Source organism: Lepidochelys olivacea (assembly GCF_965140295.1).
Source record: "Lepidochelys olivacea isolate rLepOli2 genome assembly, chromosome: 2".
NCBI lineage: Eukaryota > Metazoa > Chordata > Testudines > Cheloniidae > Lepidochelys > Lepidochelys olivacea.
The window spans coordinates 179,228,434-179,252,708 of NC_140412.1; the positions used below are offsets into that span (position 1 = coordinate 179,228,434).

At 41.5% G+C, this 24,275-nt stretch overlaps 1 protein-coding gene across 1 annotated transcript in view; it reads right to left on the reverse strand.

The window, feature by feature from the left end:
- POU6F2 (POU class 6 homeobox 2) overlaps positions 1-24,275 on the reverse strand; it is a 309,582-nt gene that overhangs the window by 172,897 nt on the left and 112,410 nt on the right. The gene's annotated exons all lie outside the window — the stretch shown is intronic.

Genomic DNA, 24,275 nt, shown 5'->3' on the forward strand with positions numbered 1-24,275 from the left:
CAAAATGTGCTGAGCCATCCAAATTTTCCTTCTCTTCTCATTTGTCTCCATTTTGATACTCACATGTTTCACAGAGTCACCACGGAGCCAGCATGGGGAAGAAACCCCCAATTTGTTTCAGTCCTCTGCTTAGTTAGATCAGTCAAGTTTTTTAAAAATAAGTGCCTAAGGTTAGGGTCCTAAGTGTACATCTAGGCATCTAAATAAACGAGCAGTTGTCAGACATGCTGAATATCCAGCAGCTCCCACTGAAGGAAACAGGAACTGCTAGATGTTTAGTTATCACTTATGAAAATCAGCTTACTTGTTTAGATGCCTAAATAGAGATTTAGAAGCCTAACAATGCACTCACGTTTGAAAATCTTGTCTTGTTCATTTCTGTTATTATCTGTTGTTTCCCTGTTCAATCCAACAGCATTTTATTTGCTTTCCACTACAACTTTCATACTTCTCTCATGTATTTGAGCATTTTAAAATGCAAATGAGAGAGAGAGAGAGTGTTAGTGAGTGATCTCTCTCTCTCTATCTCTGTGTACATGTCCATGCATGTGTGAATGAGTGAGTATATGTTCTTAAACTATTCTATAAGTAACAAACAAAATCTTGTCCTGTTCTTCTGTCTCTTGATATCCTATGCTCACAAACAGGCTCCTCTCCTGGAGCTCATGCTCAAAAGTGGCATAATGTTCATTACCCTTCTGGAAAAAGCTCATTTCAGAGAATACAGGTCACCTCAATAGCTTTGGTTTTAAACAGAAACATTTCCTTTGATATACTCAACCTAAAAATATAATAAATAAATAATATAATTTCATTCTTTTCGCATTAAAGAAAGGGTAGTGTGATTTACTGCATCCTCAGTAAAACGAACAAAAGCAAACAAACCCCTAAAACACCCCCACAATGACAAAGTACGTTTCTTCTTAGCAGTGCACATTCTAATAAAAATATGATCATCTTTCTTTAAAATGCCAAATTCCAGTCCATGTGCACTCTAGACTAACTCCTATTATTTAAACATTAAAGATTTATTTGGATTTTGCATAAAAATAAGGACAACAGAAGCCATGTTTATAGTATCTCTCCCAGTCTGGAAGAGTCATGTTGCTGTATGACTACAACACTGAAATCTTTTTACAAAATGAAAAGAGAATTCATTTGCAATTATTCATTATAGTGCGGCCCACTCTCTTCCTATGATTGTTATTTGAAGTGAAATGGCTCTCTCCTTTTCTCTGACTAAAGTTGTGGGCTTTTTTGTTTACAGGTAAATTTTCCTCTAGGTGAATTCAACTTAATTTTAAGAGGTTTCATTGCATTATAAATTAATTACATCAATTGGCTGCAGTTAATGCACTTTAACAAACAGCTAATGCATTGTTGCAGTTGTTCCTGAGAAATTACTCCTTGTGGTGTTATTTCAGACTCATAGTTAGGATTACTTCTTCTGTCTTGTTCCATTGACATGATCCTATAGCAGGATGAATGTAGTTTAAACTGAACATTTAAATAATAAAAGACAAGAGAGAGAGACTATGAGAATATTAATGAGCAGAGGAACTCTTACCTGGCAGCAATCAGAGGAATAGAATGTTTCTATTAAGGAGAGTTTTCACTCCTGCCTGTCTATCATGGGGCCAAATCTTTAGATAAGGCCTTTTCAGCATGATACAAGATGTTATCAAATGCTGTTGTACAATATTTAGTCTCAAGGGCTGACTTAAAAGAAATGGCATCAGCTACAAAACAAAACAACAGCAAGAACAATAAAGAAACGTAGAAGCGACGTGGAGGAAGGGGCTCAAGTTTGATACACAGTCATTACACAGCTTTGCTTTTCCACAAAGCTGATTTTTATCTGGAACGGATATCGTTGATAAGGATATTATGTGTGTGTGTATGGGGGGGGGGGACTGGTCTCTGAAATGGAGACGTGAAAGTGTAGGAGAGAAACGGAAAATAAAATTGAATGCCGACTGCCAAGATGGAAACGATATTTGTTTTCTATCACACCAGAGATGCACCATCCCAGCTTTTGTCCTTCAAAGCTGTGAGAGACCACGCTTTAATGCCTGCAGGTTGACCATGCATTGTTATTATACAGTCTTCATGTTCACATCATGTGTCATCTGACCAAAGGAGAGTCTACAAAGTGAAAGCCTCATGCAAAATTTATGCTTATATGGCTGTTTCAGTCAGTGGAAAAATCAATACTGCAGGCTTGATGCACAGAAATGACTGAGTGCTCTCTGACTGACACTAAAAGCACCAGGAGATTGAGGGGCTGCATTTGCCGTTCAAGGAATAGAGTGTATTAGAGCTCTTATAATAGTCTGCTCACCTTATATTAGCCTTTCCTTGGGATTATTTTTTGATAACAATTATGATTGTGGGGTTTAAGGCAATTACACTATTACAAAGAAAAAGCTGCTTTTTATGTCCTGTAAAGCTGTCATATATTTCAGACCACAACTGCCTTCCAATTATTTTGCTACAATGCACTTTGGAAGCAAAATGTCTTAACTGATATATATTAGTCCTTTATGTTTTATAAATAAAAATCAAAGCCATAATGTAATCCTTCAAAAGAAGCTTCTCAGTTTCCCAGATGTGATTTTAAAAAGAGTAAAATGCAATGTGTGCTGTAAGTCTTAAAAAAAGACATACACAGTATCTGTTTTTATATAGGAAGATAACAGACACCAAAGATATTACAAAGATCATGTAGTCAGTCATAGCTGAAAATGCTAATACTGGCTGTTGACGATGAGGGTCCAGAAAAGTGGTGTTTAAAGAAAAAGAGAAAAAAAATCCTAGAAATCATTTTAAAATCTGGTTTGAAGATGTAGTTAGATACCAGGGTAAACATCTTATATGCTTTATTTATTTTTAGAACCAATAAAGACTTCTTTGTCTGAGGAAATCAGTGTCAGAATTGTGGGCCAGTGACATTCAGTGTTTGAGATGAGGAACGAACTCTGATAGCCTAGCATAAGAAAAGACGGTTCCTGTGAACTGAGTATACTCTCACCATCATGACAAGTTTCCTGAGTAGAACAGACATGACTTTTTGTTGGTTTTTGTTTTTGTAATTTAAAATAGGGGGAAAGATTCTATTAAATGCTATTATGATACCTTGTCTTTTAATCCTAATGATTCATTAGGAAAGAGCAAAATGATTACGATAGATAATAAAAGAGGATAAAGCGAGAAGCTCTATGTTATATGTATGTGGGGGTTATTAACAACTGAGAGGGGTTTTATGCTGCCAAGAACCATGCAGGACGGGACCATTTTAGTGCAGCTCTACCCCTCCTTTAAGGAATGGGATGAGACTCAGACACCACCACCACATTGCCCCTCTCCTCCTCCAGACTCTGTGACATGCACTGTATAGGCCAGGAATCCACAGAAAGAGGAGAGGTGTTTTCTCAACAGCCTGGGGCTATTACACCCGGAGCAGCTTGTATTCTATAGCACAATGGAACCAAACTTGATGGCACTAGCCACCAAATTCTGCAAGCAGTAATTCCTAAATTCCACAGCACAGTTACTGCATTATATTGTGAAATACCGTTAATTCCCATCATTCCCATCCCCCAACCCTCCCCACTTCCACATGCAAGCCTACACAGTTGTATTGGAAAACACTCACTGATGTGAAATTAATTTCTAATTATTTTCAAGGAATTAAACACATCAAGTGAGAGTTGTTTCAAACACAGACTGTAGAAAGAGGCAGGAGAGAACTCCTCACACAAAACACGTAGGCCTGTCCAAGCACACATCTGGAATAAAAATTAAAAATGTGACCCACAAAAACCAAAGACAGCAACTGTCTTACTTATGACATGGGCATATATAGGGCATGGAGAATACAGCATGCACAATTAGAACAATAATTGCACTATATTTTCATGAATCTAGAATGATTGCTTCCTAGAATTTACAAGTGGCCGAGCCATCAGTGAGCTGTGTTCTACAGTATCTTCCCAAAAGCAAATCAGTAAGGGACTCATCCCAGTGAATAAATAGAACTGGTTAACATTTTTAGAATTTTCAAGAATTCGACCAAATTCCTCTCCATTAATTTTTTTCACCATTTTCCAAGTAGCTTAAACATATATAGTTTAGTCCACTTTTAAGATGAGGCTTTATATGGAATATTGCTTATGAGTAGGATTTACATCCAAAACTGCCACCACATTTATTTTTTTTCTGTACCCCTTGACCTTGGGACATCAACAAGCAGCTTCCATCCACACACTGAACAGGCATGGAAGCAAACCTGCTATAGAGCCCAATTTAACATTCTCTGCCCAGGGCCTAGTTCCAAGAGATCAGACACTTGCAATCTTCCACTGACTTCATTAGGAATTGTGCATGCTCAGCACTTCTCTGGATCAGGTCCAAAGTCCTTTATTTGTGCCACATTTCTGTGAAATTAATGGGAGTCTTGTGTTGACGAAGGCCTGCACAATTTTGGCTTTTACGGAACATAGAAGGGTACTTGGCACACTGATTGCGACAAGCAGGTGGGCTGAATAGAGTCTGCATAGACGGTGGGAAGGAAATTCAAAGAATTCTGGTGGAAGGGAAGCTGGCTCTTCATCTGCTCATTCTGAGAAGCAGGGAGAGACAGACAGCATCTGCAGAATCAGAAGGTAGATAGCTGATTGATGCTGATAGGAACTAGTGAATGTGGAGCCACAGCGAAGCCCTATAGGAGGTGGCTGTCAAGCCTCTGAACAAATGCTGGGGCTGACTTCTTCCTGCTGCAGAAAGAAAACAACAGGGAACATGCAGGTTGGCAATATTTCTTATATTGGGGGTGTTGTCACATAAATTCCAGTCTTGTCTGTCTTCACTTGCTGTCATGGAGGAAGGTTATGCAAACATCTGGCGTAACAGAGGAGTATGTGGAAGTGATGCAGATCACATAGCATACAAATGTCACAACGTGTTGCACAGATGTCCAGGGAACGTTTCATATGGTGTTAATGAAACCAACTCTTCTGGGAAGCTAACTTTCTATATTGTAAAACGTCTCCATAATTTTCTTGTCTCCCTCTTCATTTACCATGAGTTTCCATAGTGACAAAACAAAAATGAAGAGGATTGTAGAAAGGAAGCTGCCATGTAAAAATGTACTTTGAATCTTTACCATCATTTCTGTGTGGTCTTAGTCAAAGAGATTCATGATGTGAAAAGGTAGTCGCCATTTGAGTACAATCAGGCTGGTAGAAGGCAAGATGCTCAGATTCTACAGAGATAGAGGCCATGTAAGTACCTAGACAGGCAGATAGATTTCACTGCCTCAGATAACTATTTCTGGAAGGAATTAACATCACCCCATTCACAGAGTGATGTTAATCTTCATTAGCTTTCATTCCTTGCCAAGCATGCAGAAGAAAAGGAAAACATCCATGGAACAGAACATTCCCACAGGATAATGGTCTCTTATCACTAGATAAATGCTGAGCTGAAGATAAGGGGCTTGTTTCTGACCCCATTAGCTCCAGTGCAACGCTCCTGACTTCAGTGCAGCTGCTTCTCATTTACACGAGCTTAAATCAGAGCAGAATTTGGCCTGATCCAAAGTAAACTGGAGGCAGACACTTATTTTCAATTTGGAAAGATGCTTCTATTCTAGTCTCACGGTTCTAGTCTCACGGCTTTCCATTCAAACGGTTAAAAAATAAATAAGTAAAATAAAAGGCATTGCTAGATGTTGTTGGAAGAGAGTGAAAGTTTCTCATTGCACCATAATTAAGAACTCTTACTAATACTGCAATATTTTAAAACTTTAATAATGAAAACTAAGAACGGCAATGATGATTATGATCTGACCACCTCTGAACCCATTCCTCCCCTTCACCTCTTCAGAACCTGCAGCCCTCGGTTAACTCTCCCACTGACCAAAAGGGCCATTCACTTGACTTGAGCACCAATTTGTTCAGCAGTGTACAAGATACAAAAAAAAAGTCCCGCCCCTAAGGAATTTAGTCTAATTCTGCTCTCAGTTGCACTGGTGTAAACCCACATTAACTCCATAAGAATGAACATTTTTCTAGTGTTGAGGAAATTCACATCCATTTTTGACTCAGTTTGACTGAAGAGTTTTAATTATGATACGCACAATACCAAAGATGTTTCCACAGTGCCACAGGGAGGCCATGCAGAGCTCCATCCAGGGAGCAATGGGTAGAATAGGTGCTGCAGGAAGTACCACCCCAAGGACCCAGAATGACAGTATCATGAGGCCCTCTGATTGGCAACCATCCTATTTAACCCTGGAGGAAGTTGTCTGGGCAACAACACAGATGTTGGGTCTGCTGCAATTCCAGACCTCACCTCAACTCCTGATCTCTGGTCTCCAATCCCAGCCTGACCCTGACCCTTGCCTCCTGACTCTAGGCTGGTATTACCCTCTGATCTACAGTCTCCAACCCTGGCCTGGCTTTGGCTCCGGAACTTTGTTGTTGAACCCAGCTCTAGTGATTCTGCCAAACCCTGCTCACCGACTATCGTCCCTGATGTGTGGATCCCAGCCCAGCTGCGACTACTATGTCAGCCCACCTACACCCCTGTCCCTTACGCTTTGTGTCCCTCCACTCCCCCTTATCCCCTACAAGTTTTCTCTTATCTATTACTGTTCTACTATATCAATTTATGCCTTCACTTTGCCAACATAAGCAGCTTTTGTCACCCACCAGTCTGCATCTCACTCAAAATCTCCATGCTTTCTCCCAAGACAGACCTTGCACATGGAAAAAATTCCAAGGATACAGCCACAACGCTACTACATAATCCTCCTTCAGATCCCTCTTTAAGATTTACCTGAGCTACTGTGCCTACAAAGCTCTCCTGGCTGACAATGGGTAGGGAGGTGATCAGCTGATACTTCTGCTTGATGTACAATACCTTGTTCGTCTTTGTTAGCTTGTTCCCCCACATGTGTTTGTTAGTCTCACCCATTGCATCTTAACATAGTGTCAGGACAGGGACTGTCTTTGTAATGCATACCCGTGCAGTGCCTAGAACAAGGATTCTGGATCCTTGATTGGTGCCCCTGGATGCCACTGCAATACAAATAAATAAAACCACCAATAACACACCAATTGTGTGGCACAAACTGTTATTTGTTTCTGACAGAGCCATCAATATGCAAGGTGCTGTACAAAAGCAAAAGAGATTATGGTACCCGACCCGAAGAACTTACAGTCCCAAAAGGACAGATCAGAGTAACAGAGTGTGGGGAAAAGGCAAAAAGCAACAAACAAGTAAATGGGCCAGCCACTGCCTGATAATTCGTAGTTACAAAGGCACAGTTATCTTGGAAATATTATACACAAACACAATGTATAGACAATCTCAGATTAGTCTAAAGTTCTGCTGTTATGGATACTTGTGGGTGTTGCTGCCCACTGGGTCTTCAAGAGGGATATGAATAAGGCGAGGCCTTGCGAGCCAGGTCAGGAATTGTATTCCATGCATAGCGAGCAACAGGGAAGAGGGTTCATGGGTCTTTGTTAGAGAAGCAGGTACATGGCATACTGAGATAACATTGACTCCATCCCCTCCTCTCCACCAGCAATGTGAAGAGAGAAAAGGACAAAAAAAGTAGAGAGGGTCAGAATTAAATTGAGCCTTGAAGACGAGGACAAGAAACCCAGACAATTCATTGGAGGAGGAAGCAGTAAAGGTATTCAAATTGGGCAGGGTGATATGGTCACACTGATGGCTATAGTGACTGAGTTTTGTATGGACTGGATAGGGGCAACAGAGGTATTAGGAAAGGTAATGCTGCAGTAATCAAGACAGAAGATAGCAAGGATCTGAACAAGAGTTGGAATTAATTGAAGGGATAGACAGAAAAGAACAGATGCTTTGTAAGATGAAGTGGCAACATCTGGACATGGCATGGATGTGCAGGATAAGGGAGAGGGAAGTTAAAGACAGATTATAGGCCTGAGGAATGAATGGGATGCAGAATTGGACAGACTGAGATAACTCAGGAGTGGATGGGTAAATTTACAGAGTTTTCAGTGCAGAGACGCTAGTTGAAGCTATATGAGTGAATGAGAAATTAACATTATTTCCAGTTACACAGTTCAGTAATTAATAGGTAGCTGAATAATTAAAGGGTATTTCATGAAGTCTCTGTAACTCATGAATGCAAATGCTGTAAATACTGTGAATTCATTTTGTAACATCAAATACAGTACAATACCACAGATTAGTGGAGTACATCTGTTGATTTTTATACTGAACAGCTTTGTATATATAATGTATATAATATATAATGTAAATGATACTAAGTATGAACTGAATTTAGTCAGAAACCTCCAACGAAGTAGTTTATCTATCAACACAGAAATATTTTGCTGACTACAGAACCAGACATAAATGGGACTAGTCATGAACATGGAGAGTTCTAACCTTTCAATGGTTTCTCATCTGCTTACAATCTACATGTCCTACAATATTCTGTGCTTATATTGAGTGCATCCGATCACCATTTTTCACAGCTCCTCATTCACTGTCTGCTGTCCCCCGCCACACACAATCTCCCTCTTTCCCTCTCTCCCCTTGAGATCTTCATGGGGAAAACAATCTTTATTTGCCTCAATAACCACTGAAACTACTGGAAAAATAATATCCCAAATACACATCATCACACTTCTTTTCATTTATTCATGTGTTGCAAACCTGTGGCTTGTTGACAAAGGTCTCTCACACTGAAAACAAGCCTTACAGCTTTGTTCTCCTACGCAAGGTTGTCCTTCTGGACTTTACATGGCTTTGACCACGTTCAACAGCAGCATCTTATAAAATTGTTGTGCTCTTAAATGAAATACATTTCCCTTTAAACAAAGAAAATAAGTACCTGATGAAAAGAGGCCCAATTCTGCTACTTTTAGTCATGCTGAGTAGTGCCTCACTCTGCCAGCAGCCTCACTGAAATCAATGGAATAGTAATATTACGTAATAAGGCATTACTCAACATGAATAACGGTGGCAGAACTGGGCCCTAATGCAGCACAAGCATATTTGGTGCGCAGTGTAAAAAAGTCCTCCCCCAATTTCTTCCACTCATGTGGAATTAATATTTGCCCAATGCACAACACAGACAATCACACCTCAGGATCATCTGAGCAGGAGTGGAAAAGACCTATTGGATTACTAAATCAATCACCCTGCAGGTACAGAATAGATTTTAGACTGATACGACACGTGATCTTAGACAAAGAACCTTTGAGAGATGCTCTCAATTTCCACATTGGATCAACAAAGACATTTGGAGAGTTACATAAATTTCCAAGAGGCTCCGCACAAATATATCTGAGAGATAGATAAGTCAATAGGTTTCAGTGTTTGTTTGTTATCTCTATCACGTAACTAATATTTTGAACTCACGTTTCAATGTATTGGCATCCGAGGGTATGTCTGCACTGGAGCTGGAAGGTGTAATTTCCAGCTTGAATAGACATACCTGAACTAGTTCTGACCAAGCTAGCACACTAAAAAACAGAAGTGTAGCTGCAGCGACTAGCCACCTCAAGTACGATCCCATCCAAGACCCTAAGCCTGTATTTGGGTGCCTCTACCTTTCAGAGCCTCTACTTTTCATACCCAAACGAGTACGGTGTCTAACCCGTCAGAGAATGGTTGGTGGGCTTTAACACAACAATAGTTAAATCAGCTGGTTCAAGACCTATGAAACGGTGTAACATGTAGTCGGTCATTACCCACTTTGCCGTCGCTGTTCCTGCGCTGGGGAAGGCGCAGTGGACGGCAGAGAAGAGTGGCTGTGGCAGTTTTAAAAAGAAAATCAGAGCCGCACCAGGCCTGAAAGTGGTTGCTACAAAAGCCAAGTTTTAGGGAAGTGATGGCCGGCAAAGGGCTGCTGCTATTAATTTCTTTGCATTTGCAGCTTGAGGAAGCAAGTGGTAGTTTGACCGCCTGTAGCTAAAGTGCTAGTTAATTTATTGCTGAGTATCTCTTCAAAGATGGAATTTATTTTTAAGTACCGGTTTGCAGAGAGAAAGTTAAAGAAAAAATGTCACTCCCCCTTCCTCCTCTATTCTTGCTCTGTCTGGAATGCTCACTCCATCTCTAAAAATATCACAGCCATCCACGACCTCTTCATATCTCGCTCCCTCCAGCTCCTGGCTCTCAGAGAGACCTGCATCCCTTGTCTGGCACTGCTTCTGTAGCTGGTCTCTCCTTCTCTCACACTCCCTGCCCTAGTTCAGTCTATGGTGCAGGTGTTGCACTTCTTTTCTCTTGTTCCTGTTGCTTCAAACCCCTTCCTCCTCTCACTTGCCACTCTTTCTACTCTTCTGAACAGCACTGCATCGACTTTTCCCTCCTCTTCCCCTGCACGTTGCTATCACCTACTATCCATCAAACTCTTCCCCCACTAGCCTTCCTGATTTTGACTCATGACTCTCTGTCTTCCACTCCTCACAGTTTTCCACACTCAAACTCCATGACTTCAGCTTCCATGTTGATGACCCAAAATCTGACCTCTAATTTGCACACTTCCTTGCCTCTTCAGGCTGGGGTCCTGAGCAAGGTAGGGGGGTGGCTCAACTGGAAGGGGTGGGGCCTCGGACAGAAGGGGCAGGGCTGGGGGGCAGACACCCCAGCCTGCCCTTCAGCGCAACCCGGCAGTGATTTAATGGTCCGGGGCTCCTGGCTGCTGTTACCACTATCCCGGGCTCCGCTGGCAATTTAAAGGCTCCAGCTGTGGTAGTCAGAGCCCGTGGCCCTTTAAATCACCACCAGAACCCCATGGTAGAGGCGGCAGCAGCCGGGAGCCCCAGGGCTCTGGCAGCGATTTAAAGGGCCGGGGCTCTGGACGCTTCCAGGAGCCCTGGGCTCTTTTAAATTGCTGGGCCTCAGGGAAGCTGCCCCTTTTGGCCCCCCTCATTAGTGGCCCTGCCGGTACTGTTGGCTGTGTACCGGCTCTTACCACTATGCTGTACTGGACCATACCGGCTTACTTTCACCTCTGATCAGCAGTCTAACAGACTCTGCCTGTTTTCATCTCTCTCTTCCCTTTCTTCCATCCATATGGCTGTTGATTCTCTCCATGCTTAACTCTCTTCTACCCTTAACTCTCCCTCCCCCCCGCCCACAAAAGATCTATCCTGCCAATCCCCAGCCCTGTCTCACTCCCAGCATCTGCTCCCTTCACTCCTGCTCTGGCGCTGCAGAGCATCTCTGGTGGAATCTCTGTGACCAGGCTGATGTCCTCCACTACAAATTCATTCTCTCTTCCTTCAATTCTTCCATCTTCCTAGCTAAACAACTCTATTTCTCAAACTACATTGAATCCCATGTCTGCAATCCCAGCTGCCTTTTCGCCATCTTTGACTTATTCCTCAAACCCTCTCTCCTGCTCCCTTCATTTCATTCTCTGCACAGGACCTCACAAATTACTTCCAAGAGCAAACTGACAAAATATGATGTGTTCTTCCCCCACGCCTTGGATTGTCTTCCCATCCCTTCTGTCACAGATGCAGAAGTTTCTCAGCTGCTCTCCTCCTTTAACCACTTCATTTGCCCTAGTGACTGCATCCCCTCCCATCCTCTTCTCCTTAACCTCTCACTCTCCTCTGGCTCTTCCCCACATAATACAATGCTTTAATCTCTTCCTTCTTAAAAAAAACCCCTCACCCTTGACCCCACTTACGTCTTCAACTACCGCCCCATCGCAGCTCATTGCACATGCTGTTTACAAGAAATGTTTCGAAGTCCTCTCCTTCAATTCCACCCTAAACCCTCTCTGATCTAGCTTCTGCCCATAGCACTCCACTGAAACCACTCTTGGAAAAGTCTCTAGTGACCTCTTCCTAGCAAAGTCTAAGAACTGCACTCCATCCTTATCCCCCCTGAACTGCCTATGACACCACTGATCCATGCTCTTCTACCTGAAATCTTGACTTCCCTTGGCTTCTGTGACTCTGTCCTCCCCTGGTTCTTCTCCTACCTCTGTAATCACTCTTTCAGTATGTCATCCCTCCCCTCCAGCTTTCTGCTGGGGTTCCTCAGAGCTTTGTCCTTGGTCCCCTTCTCTTCTCCCTCTACATGTTATCTCTGGGTAATCTCATCTGCAAACACAAATTCTACCTCCATCTCTATGCTGGTGCCTTACAGATCTACTTCTCTACTCCACATCTGTCTCTTTATGTCCCAACTAAAATCCCAGCTTGTCTCTCTGACATCTCCTCCTGGGTATCCAGCCATCATCTCAAGCTCAACATGACTAAAACAGAGCTCTTAATCTCCCCCCCAAGCCCTCCTTTCTTTATCACTGTGGCGACCCCACATCCTGCCTGAAACTCTGGCCTGTAACTTGAGTGCCATCTTTGACACAGACCTCTCTCTAGGCCTTCAAGTTCAGGTTATGTCTAAATCTTGCAGCTTCTTGCAACACACCATCTTCAAGATATGGCCTTTCCAATCCAACCACACAGCTAAAAGTCTCATTCAGGCTCTCATAATCTTATATCTCAATTACTGCAACATCTTACTTGGCACAGACAAATGCAATCTTGTCCCGTTCATATCCTTTGAGAATGCTGCTGCAAAGATCATTCTCCTAGCATGCCTCTTCAATCATGTCAGCCCCCACTTTGTATTCCTCGACTGGCTCCCCCCTTCTCTATTGCATTGAACATAAATGACTTATTTTCATTTTCAAGCCCCTTCACAGTTTATCCCCACTTTACCTGTCATCTCTCATTTGCTAGCAAGATCTCTAGATTCCAGTCTCTGATCAGCCAATGATACCAGCCACCATTGCACACCTGTTAAATCTTCATACAAGCTCCTTCATGCTTTCTCTCAAGCTGCTCATCACCCTTGGGAGGACCTCCCCATAAACATCTGCAAAGCTACTTTGTTGTACTCCCTCTTCAAAACTCTCCTCTGCCATGATACCTATAAAAAACGTGACAATGGTTAGGCCACTGGTGTGCTGAGACCACTGCCCATCATGCCAACCTGTACTACGCCACTGTTTTCTTGTATTTCCCCATTGGTCTGTCTGTACTCATCTATTATCTCTTGTTTTATACTTAGATAGTAAGCTCTTTAGGGCAGGAACAGTATCTTTGTCCCACCTAACCCAATGGGGTCCACAACTGGAGTTCCTAGGCATTATAGTAACACAAATAATCAACAACCCCCCATCATTTGCAAGTGAAATCAAGGGGATGGCAAGAGAAATCAAAATGTGGCTGGGGAATGCATAAGAGCAATGACAGTGGTCTTTTAATACCTGTTTTGTTTTGTAAAGAAAATTATTTTAGTTATTGTTGTCTATTTTTTCCAGGAATCTCCTCTCATCTCTTCTGGGTATTCCAGCAGGGGTCACCCGATGTTTACTAACCATTAGTGTGGGCAAGCAAAGGAAGGGAAAGAATGTCTAGTGATTAGAGGCGGGGACTCCTGCGTTCGATTTCTGGCTCTGCCTCAGTGAACCTCTCAGTACCTTTATTTCTCCATTTATAAAATGGATATAGTATCTATCTACCAAATATATTGTGAAGCGTAATGTTTGTAAAGCTCTTTGAGATACTTGGACAAAATGCAAGTAAAGTAAAGTGTGATTCTTACACAAAGGAGGGGTAATTTTTATGTGACCACATAAATCTTTAATGGATATCTTTAAACCTGAAAACTCCCCACAATGAAATCAACTGACAATCCACAGGTCTCTTCCAACTAAATAGTGGAAAATGTTATTGTCTGGGGTACCCTGACTGCTCTTTATCCACAATACAATTAACTTCCCATTACGATTTTGTACCTCCTGGATCCAGTATATTTAAAGTATTGTGTTTTATCAGTAGCTTGAGATATGCATGGCAAGTGAGCCTCTTTTACCCTTTTAACATGATAGGGTAGTGCCAAGTAGTTGAAAGATAGCATGGCAAGGAAGCTGAAGTACACTTAACATCATAAGGAGTGGTCTGCATTCTGGGTAGTTCCCACAGCGTGCTGGGCACATCCTGTGACTTGCTAAGCATGACCAATGGGAGCTTTAAGGCTAGAAATGTCTCCTTTATGCCACATGGACACTTCCTTTTTTTTTCTTCATTTTTTGCATGTTAGATTCTGGTATGAAATGCCTGGCCTGCACTTTGTCAAACGTGTCATCTTTGTTTTCCCGCAGGGACCATGGTGACATCTACATGGACTGGGGATCTTAGTGGCCATCCACATATAACAGACAAAAATATACACACAGTCAAATAACAAAATCTGCAACTGAAGACAGAACGAAACCTTCCTGGGTGAGTGCCTGAGTGCCATTATGACAAAATCATTCAGAAATCATTTCAGGAAAGCCAAACCCCCACACTCTACTCAGGCTTCTCAAATGTATTAGCTGGAATTTAAAAAAAACCTGATGACTTGATTTGATGGTAATAACAAAATCTGAAACACCTCAAGGACAGCAGCACTTTCTGGTCATTTATGTAGCACACCGCTTTCTGAACACTAAATGTCATTAAGTATTTCTATCCTTGGGCTCGCTGATGTGGTTATTAAAGAGAGCTCCAATTATTATTTTTATTTAAAAATCCAGGAACCTCTATAAAGTGGAAGTTGTTCTATAATTTCTCTCCTTTCAAGTTGTTGTAGGTGTGGTACATAATTAAATAGGGACACCTGTACAGATAAATCTGTTCTGGAGTTTGGGTGCTTTCTAGCTCCAGCTCCTATGATTCAAATACCACAGAAGGGCAGCAAATACAGAATAACGAACTCATTTGCCCAAAGTTTGTATCCACAAGCTATAGTGATAAAATATAATAATGAGTGCTGTTATATGGTGGCTAGCATAGTAGCATACCTCCTCCTTATAATGTGTGGAATCAGAAATACTCAAATGAGGGCCATAGGGTTCATGCTGCTTACTGTAATTCTGGTTTAACTCAAGAGGTAGGGATCTGCCATTCTGCATTAGGAGATGTCGAATTCTCTCCCTGCTCTCTCCATGAAATTCTGAATGGTCACAGTGCAGCATAGTGACACTCATGAAGTCCTGGTCATGTAGTAAGTTGGTGGGAACAGAACACAGACTTCCTCATTCCTAGTCCTGGACTTTAACCACTGCATTTCAAATATAAAAGAAATGCTGTTATATGATGTTTTATATTACATTTTATAAACAAACTTTCAAATCCCCTTCCAGTAACAGGCTTTCATCTTAGATTTGAGCTTCATATTAAAGTTGCATGCCCTCTCTCTCAGGGCTGAAAGACACTGTATATGTGGAGAATAGTGTAACTTTGTACACCAGTACAATGTAGGAACATTCAAATGCTTTCATGCTGATTCAATTTGTATTCCTTTTTCTACCCCCGCTGTTATTTTCAATTTTCAATTGTCCATTGTTGGGTGTTCAGGGATGCCAAAGTTGGCAATACTAATCACAGGCTGCTCATGGCTATGGCGAAACTGAAGTTTCTCAACTCATACCAAGCCTTCCATTAGTCATTTAGACTTACAGAAACTGACAGAAGCTGCTGTCAAAATGGAATATCAGGCTGAAATCTGCAAATAATTTGACACTCTTGTTCTTGCAGATAAAAGCCTTGAACACAAGCAAATCAGCAATTTGTGGGACTGTTTCTCTTCTTCTACTATGACACCACCACCAAAGTGCTAGGGAGAAGGCACCGCAGCCCCAAACATGAATGGATCACTCAACAGACCCTGGGCATCATAGAAACATGACGTGTGGCTCACTTAAACAGGAACAACAAAAACACTGATGCCTCAATGCCTTGAGTAACACAGCTTTAAAGCAGGACCATGAGGTGTTTTGGGCAAATAAGGCTCAATTGATGGAAGTTGCAAGGGCCAGAAATGACTACATTGCTGTCTATAAAGAACTGTGAAACTTAAAAGCTTGTCATAAGAACATAAGAAAAGCCATACTGGGTCAGACCAAAGGTCCATTTAGCCCCGTATCCTCTCTTCTGACAGTAGCCAATGCCAGGTGCCCCAGAGGGAATGAACAGAACAGGTAATCATCAAGTGATCCATCCCCTATCACTCATTCCCAGCTTCTGGCAAACAGAGGCTAGGGAAACCATTCCTGCACATCCTGGCTAATAGCCATTGATAGACCTAGCCTCCATTAATTTACCTAGTTCTTTTTTGAACTCTGTTATAGGCTTGGCCTTCACATCCTCTGGCAAGGAGTTCCACAGGTTGACTGTGCATTGTGTGAAAAAATACTTCCTTTTGTTTGTTTTAAACCTGCTGCCTAATAATTTCATTTGGTGGCGTCTGGTTCTTGTGTTATGAGAAGCAGTAAATAACACTTCCTTATTTACTTTCTCCACACCAGCCATGACTTTATAGACCGCTATCATATCCCCCTTTAGTCGTCTCTTTTCCAAGCTGAAAAGTCCCAGTTTTATTAATCTCTCCTCAAATGGCAGTCATTCCCCATCTCCCTAATCATTTTTGTTGCCCTTTTCTGAACCTTACCCAATTCCAATATATCTTTTTTGAGATGGGGCGACCACATCTGCAAGCAGTATTCAAGATGTGGGCATACCATGGATTTATATAGGATATTTTCTGTCTTATTATTTATCCCTTTCTTAATGATTCCCAACATTCTATTTGCTTTTTTTGACTGTCATTGCACACTGAGTGGATGTTTTCAGAGAACTATCCACAATGACTCAAAGATCTCTTTCTTGAGTGGTAACAGCTAATTTAGACCCCATCATTTTATATATATAGTTGGGATTAGGATTTCCAATGTGCATAATCCCAACTATACATTTAGGTATAGTCAATGGAACACATCCTTGCTTGTCAAAGATGAATGTGGTAACATACTGAATACTGATGCAGAAAGGTAGAATAGATGTACAGAACATTTTCAGGAGCTCATTAACCACCCCATCAGGGCAACGGCACCACAGCTCCAGGAAGATGCAAATAGTTCAGTGACCGCCCCTCCGTGTAGAGGATGTCACTGCTGAGGAGGGTCAAAGCACCTATAATCTCAAGATTTGGCTGTGAGGCCAGTATTTATGGTTTAGCGGCCAAGCCGATCAAGCATGGTGGAGCTTCCATCTTGGAGCAGCTGACCCATATTATCAACAAAGTATGGATTCATGAGAAATTACCTAATGACTGGCACTATGGGATTATTGTCCCATTTTGGAAAGGGAAAGGCAATGCTCTGGTGTGTTCCAATCACTGTGACATCACTTTGCTTTTCATTCCAAGCAAGCTGTTCATGCTGGTTCGTCTTGCACATGTTGAGCCCGCTGTAAGGAATCTACATCTACAGCAAACTGAGTTTATGCCTGGCTGATCAACCACAGAACAGACTTTTATAATTAGACAAATTATTGAAAATGCCCAAGAGTTTTGGTGCAAGAAGGATGAGAGGTACATAGCCTTTATTGGTTTAAAATCTGCCTTTGACTCCGTTGTTCATTGCTCACTTTGGCTCTGCTTGTAAGCTGCTCGTGTGCCTGGCAAGCTCCTCAATCTTCTTGTAGAAGTGCCCTGCCAAAGTGAGAGCCGAGTGCACTTAGGTGTTAGTATGCCCAAGCTGAATTCAAGAACAGCATCTGCCAAAGATATGTGGCTGCCCCTGATCTGTTTAACATTTATTGACCAAATGATGGAAACTGTCCACTAGCCTCATACTGGGGTTGGGGGTGGGGTGGGGGGTGGTACTGCATGACTTCTGCATAACAGACCTGGAAGATGCAGAGGACATGGTTATATTCACATGCTCATGAACTAATCTCATCAGTGCCCTGAATATATTTATAGAACTAGCAAGTAAGTTTGGTCTTTAAATCAACTGGAAGAAGACTAAACTGATGTAAGTGGCTGATGGACCTCTACCTCTACCCATCATAGCTGAATTAGTCAGCTCATTTGAATATTTTGGCTCTGTTGTCAACACAAAGGGAGATTGCTTTGCTGACATGAAACACTGAATCAACAACATTACAGGTGTTATGCACGTTTTTGGAAGCCTCTGTGATATCAGCTAAGATGTACATCTATCAAGAACCAGCAGCTTCTGTCCTTTTGTATGTCTCTGAAACCTGGGCCACAGATGTATCTGCACCAGACTGGATGCTTTCAACATGAAACAGCAGCTATGTACTGAAGGCATACAGAAGTTTCATCATGTTACAAATGAGCATGCCAGGTGTCAGACCAACCAGCCTCCAATGTCTTCCCAAGTGACTCAATGCTGGCTCTGGTGGCTTTGCTATCTGCTCTATATGCTAGATTCCATACCAGGCCGCCAGGTTTATGCATTTGATCTCACAAAAGACAGATGCAAAAGACATCGTGGATTGCCTCATACGTGCTGGAGGGATGTCATGGCTTCCAACCTTGCCTGCCTCTGCCTTAATATAGAACAGGCCACAATGTTGGCAGGAGATTAGGCTCTCAGGAAATGGGTGATGCAATGTGTGCACTCTATGCTCCATGAGCAGAATGAATGAATGAATGGTCTACTTGGCCAAACCTCTTCGCTTTAGGCCTTTCCAGATCCTCTACATCTTTACAAACTTTGAATGCATGGTAACAAGAATGATGAACCAACTTCCACATGATACCACTTGTGGGTGAAAACTCCTTAGATTTCACAAGTTATGAGGGTGAGCCCTGATCAGGATTTCAATGGAAGATCTCCAGATAAAAGCCACTGTTTTGAAGGAAACTGTGTTGGGGATTCTGATGGTAAAACTCTCCCTTGTACATTTACTCACCCAATGCTCCAGAATGGTGTTAAAGGGCACTGTACGGCTGTAGGTGATATTTTTTCAGATGAGGTATAAAACTATAGTTTTTAGCTACTTGTGCATATTGAAGATCCCATTATTCTTTTTTCAAAAGCAGGAGTGACAGCTCGGATGACTGAGTCAAATTCTAATTCAGGAAATTAAACTCTGCTTATGTACATTTTCCCTGAAATTTACGTTGAGTATGACATTCTTCTCCATTTCTTCTTCTAAACAAGCCTGCATTGTTGCTGTGCACTGTTAAATAGCTATGTTCCACACTAGAAATGGATACATTTGAATAGTAGGTAAAGTGACTTTTTTATGTTCAGTTTTAAAAGTATGCAATGTGAGAGGTACTATATAAACGTTAGCTGTACTTTCCATAGTTTACTATTCTAGACCAAGGTTGTAATTAGTGTAAGCACTGCTTCACCTAAGTCATAGTTTACAGTCAACATTTCCAATGCAACATTCTGGCAAGATCTAGATTATTTTATGCTGGTCATAAAAAGCAGCTGGTAGTCAAATATTGTAATGATGGTCTGAAGAGGCTTTGAAATCAATACATGAAAAGTTATTGAAATTAGGAAGGCATGATCTATTGTTTTAAAAGCAGAAAAGGAGACACATACATTTTGTTTCACTGGCGCTTGTGATGGGACACCCCCCCTCCTCCGTCCCCCAATTCCACTGCAGCAATCCTAATGAGCATTCCAGCACTCAGATAGTGCCAATTAGGTGCATCTATAGTACATGCTCTAACTGGAGAAGGGGAGCTTAAAAAGACAAAGCTGGCCACAGAGCAGGGGGGGATTTTGCCCAAGAGGAGAGGCTGGTAGCAACTACTAGGGAGCCCAGTAGCCACGAGAGCCCAGTTCAAGGCAGTGACTAGCCGTCCTTTTCCCCCACACCTGTTTACCGCAGACAGACAGTGCAGCTCTGGATGTCTGCTCTCCATCAGCACCCTGTAGCTGGCCCTCAGGAGCAGCACCAGGGACCGGAGGTAATTGGATTAAAAGGACCCAGAGAGTGAGCACCATGCCTGCAGGTAACAGTGAGCTGGCCTAGGGGTAGGGGTTCTGGAGGGAAGCCAGGGGCAAGAGACACAAAGAGATGATGGCCGAGCCTTGGCTGAGAAGCATCAGACTACAAACCTCATTTTCTGGGTAATTTTTCCTTCTAATTCAAACTTCCCTAAATATTGGAGGGTTTTTGTTGTAGTTTTTTTTAAACATGGTTTTTATTTTAGTCAACTTATAAGCAATATTTAGAGGAACACGAGCATAGCAAAAAACGCTAACACCACTGGATATTTCAAGCCTGTGATTTATTTTGCAATGTAATTCAATTATTAAAACCAGCATTTTTATATCTTTCAATTCTGTTATATACCAAATCACAAAAGCCAGATATTTTCTATTAGTGTTTGATAGCATGTGGTTACTGAGGCTATAAAAAAATAAAGGGCACTTACACTTTTAGTATAAAACTATGATTAATTTTTATTAGGATGATACATTTATATATTATAAACAGACAATTTATTTGTAGATTTTTTCCCCCCGCAAGTTTAGTAGTTTGCTTTGGTGCAGAATGCAGAATTGTATATGAGATATTTGAGTGTCTAAAACGATGTATGATAAATGAAGTAGCATGCTACTTATACGCTTATCATGTTCCCTGACTAGCAACAGGTTCAGCAAAGGGCACAGCCAGTAAATGAAATTTTCCACCAGGACAATATATCATCACAAGAAATGTATGCGCTGGAAACTTACAAGCTTGCTCGAGATGCGGACAAGGTGTGAAGTGGTAAAAAATGAAAAGCAGAAACAGCATATAGTAAATTTCAAATTCAGCTATATTTCCATATTGACGGAGCTTGGTGCTTTAACTCTTTAAAGCCCTGCATTTCATAAAAAACAACACACACAAACATACATACAGGTCAGGTTTAACGCTGGGATAAGCTTCCTTCATTAAAGAACTGGCAAATTCCTTTACCAGAGTAACAAGGAAGCAACAACAAACAAAAACAACATAATTGTTTTAAAATTCCTTTCAGAGTTAAAAGAAAAAGCAGTGTTTTTAAATGCATATTTGTTTCTCTCAGTTATAGGTTCTGCTTCAGGAAACCTTTACCATAACTTTTCAACACTCTGAGGACTGCACCAATTAAAAAAAAAAAAAGCATCTGTATATTTCCCAGTGGAATTCAGTTCACCTACAAAACATGTTTAATAAAAGGAATTTCTGGCATATTACCACTGAATTCTAACATACTCTGTTTTCTTATGGCTAGGTACAGCAAATACTGAGAAGGAACCTCTCAACGTCTTTGGTTTAGCTGAAATTCCTGCTGAAAATACTATGAGAATGTCTGTTCTCATGAGATTTCCTGACTGAAGAGAGTAAGGTGAACTTTGGACAAGCTGCTGAAGTTTTGGATACTAACCTGAATGAAGCCTTCTAACCTTCTTGAGATTACCCACCACTGCACTGTGCAAATTTATGTATGTGCCCTACATAGCAGGGTGAAAATGACTTGCAATTAAATAAGTTTGCCTCAGGCAGTAGCCATACTCAAGTGCTTTGCAAACTGATTTACAAACTGAGGGGCAAGTCTTGCTCCCGCTTCCATTCCCACAGGCTCAGAAAGCCCAATAGGCAATGGATCTGATGCAGTTCCATTGTGTGGGCATTCCAAAGGTTACCATTGCTATTCACCAGTAACACTGAATCAAGCTCAGAGTCAGGGCATAGATGGCAGTAATCCCTCATTACTCCATTACCAACAAAACTAAAACAACCAGTACCTTTCCAATCTGCATCCCCCTCCGCTCAAATTCATTTGCAATTAGAAATAAACTATATTAACAACTCTAAGATGTATTTAATGCTCACTGTCTTCTGTTAATCTCTCCTCTATCTTTTCTTGTGACAGTGCTCTTGTTCCGGTGGGAAAAATTATAGCCACTGCATATCCAATATTGAAATGTCAGCACTGCCACTGATCAGACAATAATGTTGGCCTCCATTGAACACTTGTTATATTTTCAAGCAAGCATTTTTGGGCTTTCTCCCATGCTGCCCCTCATACTTCAGAGAAACTCCCCATAATCATCCACAAAGCTACCTGGTTCTCCTCCTCCAAAACCCTCCTTTACTGTGATGCCTAAATAAAAAACAACAGTTAGGCTGCTAATGCATTGATACCATTGCCTACCATGCTGACCAATATTGTCTCATTGTTTCCATGTATTTCCTCACCCCAATCTGTTGTCTCTTGTTTTATATTTAGATTATAAGATCTTTGAGGTTCTTTTTTATGCCTTTTGTACAGTGCCCAGCACAGTGGGATTATGGTCCATGGCTGGGGCCCTGAGGCACTATGATGAGATTTAAATAATAAGTTGTGGCACAAGCAAAATCAACAGACCCAAAGATGCACATGCACTTGCAACAAAGAGAAATACTTTACTAACCATAAGCCTGAAGTTGCACCAGTTCTGAGCATAGTAAAACCTGAAGTATTAGCTGTCTAAGGGCTTTTAGACACTTACCGGAGGATTGACGCTGTGCCGATTGATGCATTGGCAGTTGATTTAGTGGGTCTAGTGAAGATCCGCTAAATCGAACGCCGATAGCTCTCCCGTCTACGTCGCGTAGTGTGGACCCCGCGGTAAACAGACCTAACCTACGTCGATTTGAGTTACACTATTCACATAACTCAAATTGAGTAGCTGAGGATCAACTTTTCCCTTAATGTAGACAAGGCCTTAGTGCCTTCACAGGGAAAAGATTGATGAGACTTAGCCATACATTTAAACTGGGGAACAAGGACAGACCACCTGGACTCTCAAACCTACAGGGAGAATTATTCTGCCTCACATTCAGCGGGCTCTCTACTGTGCTTTATTCTTCTGTATGACTTTAAGCTTGATCTTTTCCCTCTTTCGGTGGACTCCTGGCCCTACTGAAGTCAAAGGGAATTTTGCTACTGACTTCAAAAGGGCCAGGAATTCACCATCTGTCTTGTAGCTTAGCCTTCACCTTTCCCTCCTCCTGCTCTTTAGCTTTATGCTTAGTCTTTTCCTTTTCTTTTTTCTTTAACTGGACCCTTTCCCTTGATTCTCTTTCCTTCCACACCTTCCAACTTTGAGTAAATTAAGATTTTCCTGACTAGACAGTCTACCCTCTTCTGTGTCATCAAATCTATTAATGGTGGATCCAATTCCGAACAGCTGTCCATGGGCTTATCTTGGATATAAATCTGAGTAGAACTTGGGTCGTTTTCTCTAAAGCTCCAGTTGGGGCCTTGTCCATGAACAATGAGAGACCTGGGTCTGTGGAAAAAAAGTTCCTACTTCTTCACTTCAGCAACAGCAATCGGTAAGGTGTCCAGTGAGATTCATCTTTTTAAAACTGAGAGTAGGACCAAAACAAAGCCTCCAATGGGTCTCCCACCAATGAAATTTTACCTTCTACAAGTTCCAATGTCTTTTGAGTCTTTCAGATTAGTAGATTCAGTCTGCTTGGCTGGTGTGAAAGTTCTATATGTGCTGTGCTTTAAGTTTGCTACTGAATCCATTACTAAGCAATGATTATCATCTTCCATAAGGAGCTCCTCACTAGGATGTGGTGGCAGAACAGGTGGAAGCTCATTCTCAGCACTGACGTGAACAGACACCAACCTCTCTATAGCTATTTTTATGTAGATGTCTCTTTTTTCTGGATCATTTTCTGCATTCCCATGATCAGACATTGAAGTTTTGTAGCCATTTCTGCAATAGACAATTCCTGATTCTTGTACTCTTTTTCAACACAATCTTTAGTACTTTTTTGCTGTACATCATCTCCACCTGCCCTGAATATATGCGTAATGTGGTCCCCCCCGCCCCGCAATTTATGGTATACAGCTTATCAGGTTGAGCACATCTTCCAGGGATGTTACCACATCCACCACACAATATTCCATTCTTTATTTTCCTGTCCCCAAACCTATCTGTTGCTCAGATTTTTTGATTATGTTGGGCTCTTTTCTTGAACCTTTTTACAGTGAAATTTGCATCCTCAGGTGGTTCTTTGACATTCAGTGGGGATTTCTGTTTCCCAATGAAATACACAACAGATAGTTTCTTCATGGTCAGTGGTGGAGAATCCACCAGAACCCTTGGTAAATTGTTCTATCAGGTAATTACTCTCACTATTCAAATTGTATGCCTTGTTACCAATCTGAATTTGTCTAGCTTAAACTTCCAGCCATTGGATCATGTTATATCTTTCTCTGTTAGACCAAAGAGCTCATTATTAAATATGTGTTCCCACGTAGATATTTATAGACTGTGATCAAGTCATCCTTAACCTTCTCTTTGTTAAGATAAATAGATTGAGCTCCTTGAGTCTATCACTATAAGGCAGGTGGTCTAATCCTTAATCATTCTCATAGCTCTTCTGTGGATT